This window comes from Myxocyprinus asiaticus, chromosome 20 (genome assembly GCF_019703515.2).
Source record: "Myxocyprinus asiaticus isolate MX2 ecotype Aquarium Trade chromosome 20, UBuf_Myxa_2, whole genome shotgun sequence".
NCBI classification, from domain to species: Eukaryota; Metazoa; Chordata; class Actinopteri; order Cypriniformes; family Catostomidae; genus Myxocyprinus; species Myxocyprinus asiaticus.
Window position 1 is genome coordinate 36,273,583 of NC_059363.1, and position 7,082 is coordinate 36,280,664.

A 7,082-nucleotide genomic window follows, 5' to 3' on the forward strand; every position below is an offset into this window, starting at 1 on the left:
CAATCCTGCAAGGAAAACCCGTGGATGGTAGTCGTGATGACGACCATGCACACTGGGTATGTGACCCAGGGAAGAAGGAAACCGCTCTTTTGCTGAACTGCTGGGTACCGCAGCCACTTGGGCATGTGGCGAAATCAAACAAAAAGGCAACAAAAGATTCTCCACCCAGCCCTCCACTGGGGGATGGAGTGGTCTTCTTACCAGCTCCAGGTGAGTGGGTTTCTTCGGGGTGCTGGATCTTGAGCCGCACCGGGGCAGGATATGCCAGATAGCCTCCATCTGCTGCTTCACCACCGAGAACTGCTGGGCAAAGTCCTTGACGGTGTCGCCGAATAGGCCAGCCTGGGAAATGGGGGCAGCAAGGAACCGTGTCTTGTTGGCCTCACCCATCTCGACCAGGTTGAGCCAAAGGTGGCGCTCCTGGACCACTAATGTGGCCTTCGTCGCTCGGAGAGCGAGGTCGTCGCCGAGTGCAGTTCCTGCATCAAATCTGGGGCAGAACTACCCTCGTGCAGTTCTTTTAATGCCTTGGCTTGATGGACCTGCAGGAGAGCCATGGCGGCTTGTCCAGCAGTGCTGTAGGCTTTAGCCGTCAGGTACGATGTGAACCTACAGGGCTTGGACGGGAGCTTAGGGCGTCCACGCCAGGTGGCGGCAATCTGCGGGCATAGGTGCACTGCGAGCGCCTTATCCACCGGGGGAATCACCGTTTAGCCCCTGGCCACCCCGCCATCGAGGGTAGTGAGGGCGGGGGAACTGAGGAATCGGGGTCGGGCAGTAAAAGGTGCCCCCCACGATTCCGTCAGCTCCTCGTGCACTTCTGGGAAGAAAGGCACTGGAGCGGGGCGTGGCTGCTTTGAGTGGCGCCGCAAGCCCAGGAATCAATCATCGAGCCGTGAGGGTTCAGGGGAGAGCAGAGGATTCCACTCTAATACCACCCGGGAAAGCATGTCCGTCATTTCTGCATCAGCCTGTGACTGGGCAGTCGTCCCCGAGGGGGGGAGCCCAGCTGAGGCTTCTGCGTCCGAATGGACAAGCCCACTCTCCGATGCTGCGCTCGAGAGCTCATCATCTTCGCGGGCTCCGAACAAGAGGCCAGACTCGCCATGAGACGAGACGGCGGACTAATCCGGAAGCCCGACTGGGGCAGACAAGCGTGCTGGGGAATGGGAGGTCTGCGGGGGGATACCCGGTGGACGCAGTGCTAGCCGTGCTGGCCTCATACCCGTAGGTAGAAGGACCGAGGCGGGGAGCCGCTGGGGTGGCTTGCTTTCTTATGAAAGCAAGCCGTGACCGCAATGTTGCCATGGTCATGTTCTCACAGTGAGAACATGAACCATCCATAAACGCTGCCTCCGTATGTGTCGCGCCAGACATGAAAGACAGCGATCATTACCATCCGAAGATGATAGATAACGACCGCAACCAGGAATAACACACAATCGGAAAGGCATCTTTAAAAAGACGCGTCTTTAAAAAGATGTTCCGTGTGTGCCGCTCTTTTAGAGAAATATACTCTTTTAGAGAAATAAACTCTTTCAGAAAAAATACTCTCTTTTTTTCTGCTGAAGCACCCAGGGGCATTCTCTGCAGTGCACCAGTGCAGAGGAGGGAGAAGCCGCTGAAATGCGCCGTCAGATCCAGCAGAAGTGAATGAACAGTAGTAATTCAGCTCAGTGAGCATGACCATTCGGCTCCGAAGAGAAAATCTGAATGAGTGGTTGCATACCAGGTCCTTTTATAACCGTATGTCCAGGGGAGTTGCATGCAAATACCACTCGCCATTTTTCATTGGCCTTTTATCAAAGACCAGAGGTGTCTCGGGCTCCCAAGAGTGACCCCTAGTGTCACTACATCGACACAACGTCGAGTGAGTGACAGATAGGGAACTAAAAATCTTTAAAACAAGATCAATTTGATTTATCTTGTTTTAGAAACAACACTGCATAAGATATTTATGTTTTTCAGAGAATGTATTTTTAACATGTGTATATTGTCTTACTGTATTGGCAGAGTTTTATAGTCAAAACAAGTGAAAAAATCTACCACTGCTGAAGAAGTAATCCAAAGTATTTAGAATACGTTACTGACCTTGAGTAATCTAACGGTTTTTTACCATGTATTCTGTAATCTGTAGTGGAATATATTTAAAAAGTAACCCTCCCAAACCTGGACATGGACCAGACCTATTTTGCCAATGGATTTCCATTAATTTTGACCCTAAGTAGCATTTAATCAAAGAGGCCATTTCTAAGACAGCACTTGCAAATAGGTACAAATTAAAAGACTAAAAGCATTATCCACCATTCTTTGTGATTTTGTGGTCTTGAATCCAGACACAAGATGGAACTGTTGTATTGTTTGTTGCTCTCTCATTTATTGCCCTAACCCTTCTCTTGGGCATGTTTTACATTACTAGGTCAGATAATGTGACTATATGACTGTATAATGAATGCAGATAGCCCTAAAGGTTTAACTGTATTTTCAGCAAAAGTGTATGTGTCAGGTTTTCAAGTTGTCACATCAATATTGGGGTAAGGCATCAAACGTGCTTTATATTTTGTATGTTACCTATTCCCTTTTTGCTGTTTTATGAATTGTTTATAATAGTTTTACTGTTTAAGTTATTGCTGAGTTATTTTTTAATTTATTTTTTATTTTATTTTTTAATCAAACAAATATATTCTTCTTAAATCAGTGAGCAAGGAGCATGACCTTGGCAAATTTACAGTGACCATCAAAATAAAGCAGGTTCTTTTTGTGACAGCTTGCACCATATAACATGGCGACATGCCTTGCATTTGGGGCATGTTGTCACACAAAGTATGTTAAATGAACTGTATTTTTATTACTAAGGTAAAAATGATGAATATATATGTATCTCACTGTACTGGATCTCTCTTTCTTCAAGAATCAATTCGGCCTATTTCAAGAGTCATGCACAAGGCTTTTAGTTTGCCACTGGTTTGCCAAAACCCAGGTCCATTATGATTATAAAACATAAAAGAACTTTGCCCAATTATTTATTTGGCTGCAGAGTTTCTCCAAAGCTTTAATTGTTCTTTAGATGTGCATTATCCATTCCATAATGAATGCATGCTGACTGATCTAATCCAGACAGCATCTGCTGAAATTGTCATTCCTTCTACAAGATAAAGAGAACAAAAAATTGGCAGTTTCTCCTGCAACATTTATGCATTGAGGCTTGATCCCAGGGAATTAACCATTTTCTCCAAAGCAAAATTGAGGTAAATCAATTTTCCATTTTCTTAAGACTTAACTTATATCTTCTGTCAGGCTAATGACAATGTGCGCCATGGGACAGCGGTCGTTCTTCAAAGCTGTTTTAACCAAAGTGAGGAGCGCCCTCCTTCCCTCCCTCTGCTCATTAGTTCCAGCAAAATTATTTCTGAGAGTTGCTGCTATAACGTGTAATGTGTGGAATAAAAAGCCAATGCAGTCAAATTTAGGCCGTTTCTAAAAATAATTGAAGGTCTTCATCTGTGCTGCCTGCATTGTGTACTCATACCCCAATCAGTTTTTAGCCAATGTGATTATAAGCGACTTCATAAGCTATTTCATTACATTGAGAGTAATAACAAGGCAAAACACTGGCTACAAAAGATGACATTATAAATGAAGGGTTTTAATGTTGAGCACGACAGCTGTAATGTCTGCACCACTACTGATCACCTAATGGAATTTTGCACAAATAATGACAAACAGGTTTATCGAGTCTTCCACTGGCCATCCAAACTTTAGTCCTGCCCCAAATTCACTTCATTGGTTGAACCATTGTTGCTTTGTTGGAATGGTCAGGGTGTTCATTCAAACAAACAACATTGTTCTGAAAGCACTGCAGAGCTACAGTGTTGACATATTTTGAGGGAATTGCCTTCGAATAGTTTGCTTGCCAGACTGATCTCACAGAGTACATTATGGGCAGTTCGAGCTGTCACATTTTTTTTTTTTTTTACAGTCTTTTTCTCTCTGTCCAAGTATCAACCTTTTTCCTGAATGCGGAAGTGTTCCACGATTCTACAATTTTCAATTTCCGGTCTCTAGTGTTTTCACTCAGATTGGCGTATATTCTTAGTGGGCAATGTAATATTTAAGGTTTTACATTTGTAAAAAACAGTCAAAAAACATGTGGCTGTATAGTGCCAATACTTTAAAGAGTCGAGATGACCGTTTGTTATTGACAATGCCTCAACTGGAGATGTAGATGGCATGAAGCGATCGTTCGAGGTTAGTTACGTTGATATCATTAGGCTCATTCTATAATTGGGAGTACATTTCATGTCAACAAAAAGTACAAAAACAAAGTGCTTTCTCAATAAAACAACCATTGGTTTAGGTTAATATATTCCTTCATTGTAACATATCTGCTAGTTGCAAAGCTTAACCATTAAACACTTATTTGATATTGTTAGGAAAAGGATGTTTTCCCTAGTGAGGTTGTCAAAAATGTTATGGACAAACTGTATGCCATTACAGACTCTGATTAAATGCTACACTTCAAGTAATACACATAATTACGGGTTCTTGTGTCTATTCTGCCATATGTACAGTAATTCTTTTAAAATAATTTAAGAATTATATATATATATATATATTTTTTTTTCTCCAGATATTCATGTAATATTTTCAGCATGGTCACTACTGACAGTATCATTTTTTATCAAAATCTGCCTTAAATATAATTTTGGTAGTTTTAAGAGATGTTACCCAAATATATACCTTGAAGGATATCAGAAGTAGCATTCTTGTTATTTGAAATGTAAGAATTATTTAATCCTTATGTGCTGTTCATCATTAAATCACACAAAAGTTGTGGGGGTTATTTTATTTACTAATTTATTTACCTATATGATCTTGAGCTTGAAAATTTATTTTTTGAACTTTTCTTATGAATATTTTCTCAAATTCTGAACCATTCCTCATAAATTATATACCGTTTGAAAGCTTAAAGTCTCAAGAATCAAACTGTACATTTAAAAAAAACAAAAAACAAAAAAAAAAAAACAGATGAAAGTATGAGCACTAGATGGCTGCAGAGAGCTACTTATTCATCCCCGGTTGAAGAGAAGATGATTTCTAGATTTTGTCACAAGTTCTGTATTTAGATGTGTGTATATATATATATATATATATATATATATATATATATATATATATATATATATATATATATAATATAAACATGATCAAATCATGTTTATATTGTTTATAATATATATATATATATATATATATATATATATATATATAAACATGATCAAAGACTACTTTTGTCAAAGTTTAGCATTTTGTTTGATTTTATTTGTTTTTGCATACCTGCAATGAGTAGAATAACAAATAATAACCCTGGTTGTAACAAGATGAATGTGTGTGTTCAGCATTGTAGATGTGCTATGGTCTCACCAATTCATTTTGGTGTGTGTGTGTGTGTGTGTGTGTGTGTGTGTGTGTTCTGCATTGTGGCTGATTTATTTATTTATTTATTTTGACCAAAAAAAAGAAAAAAGAAAAAAAAAAAAAAGATCTGTTTTATAGTCTGGCCAGTTCAGTTTTGTGTGCGTGTATGATTGTGTGTGTTTGTATTTTGCACTCTTGGTAGTTTCACCCCTTCATGTCTGTGTGTGTGTTTTCTACATTGTGGCTGTTTTTTAGATTTTGTATAACAAATAATGAAAACAAATCTGTGATCTAAATCTGTTTTAGTGTTTCCTATTCATTTCCTATAGTGGTCACCTTTGACCAGGAACAGTAACAGTTTTCTTTTTCTACCACTTAAACTAATCGAATCAACTCCAATTTATTGTGTGTTCAGATATCAAATGGATGAAATGTCACCAATCTTGTACCTGTCAGATAAAGGAAACCAATTTTATGGAAGAAACAAAATAGATTTCGGTCAAAAATGACCAAACAGTGCATGAGGGTTAATTGATGTTCAATGTATTAATTACTTAATATCCTGAACAACATTTTTACATGTTCATTTAAATAATTTACATGTGAAGATGTCTATGTTTTAACTTACTTAGTTTTTTTAACTTAAAATACTTAGTTAATTTTGTAAAATCAGTGAAATATCCCTTAATCCCTAATCATCATGATTCACACACATGCACGTGTAACTGGTCCTGCTCGACCTGCTCCGAGCAGGATTTTAACCAGGGTCACGAGGAGGCTAAAGGCTACAGCCTCTAGCATCAGTCACTAGTGTGCCTCTTGAGGCTAGGGGAGTGAGGTTTACATACTGCACAGCTACCTACCAGATGACTACTATTACACTCACCCCCCTAAACCTCACTCCCATCTGGGTCACGGCACCACTGTAACCAGTCCTGCTCCACCCGCTCTGAGCGGGATTTGAACCAGCATCTCCGGCACATGAGGTGGGCACACTAACGAGGAGGCTAAAGGCTACAGCCTCTAGTGTCAGTCACTAGTACGCCTCTTGAGGCTAGGGGAGTGAGGTTTAAATTCTGCACAGCTACCTACCAGCTGGCTACGATTACACATGCACACACATGCTTAAGGGATTACACACCCTCAGTGTCCCCTGATGCAGACAGGCTTAAATTATGACAAAAACTGATCTATGGTAAATAATTAATTATCATCAGTGGACATCAGTGTACACGATAGGGTCATATAAACTATGTTACCCAAGAATTGGCCATACATAGCAATTGAGTTGACAGGTAACATAGCTGACATTTCCCAGACTTTGAATAATAATTTCAATGGTTTTCAATGGGCCTTGCCTGGCCAACCACATGTCATTTTCTTCATTAGGTTAACCTCAAATTTGAATATATATTTTAATTAAAATCATAAAAATATTGCAAAACATTACAATGTACCCAACATAGTTGATGATCAATTAATATACCCCTTGATAATATGCTATTTTATATACAGGTGCATCTCAATAAATTAGAATGTCGTGGAAAAGTTCATTTATTTCAGTAATTCAACTCAAATTGTGAAACTCGTGTATTAAATAAATTCAATGCACACAGACTGAAGTAGTTTAAGTCTTTGGTTCTTTTAATTGTGATGATTTTGGC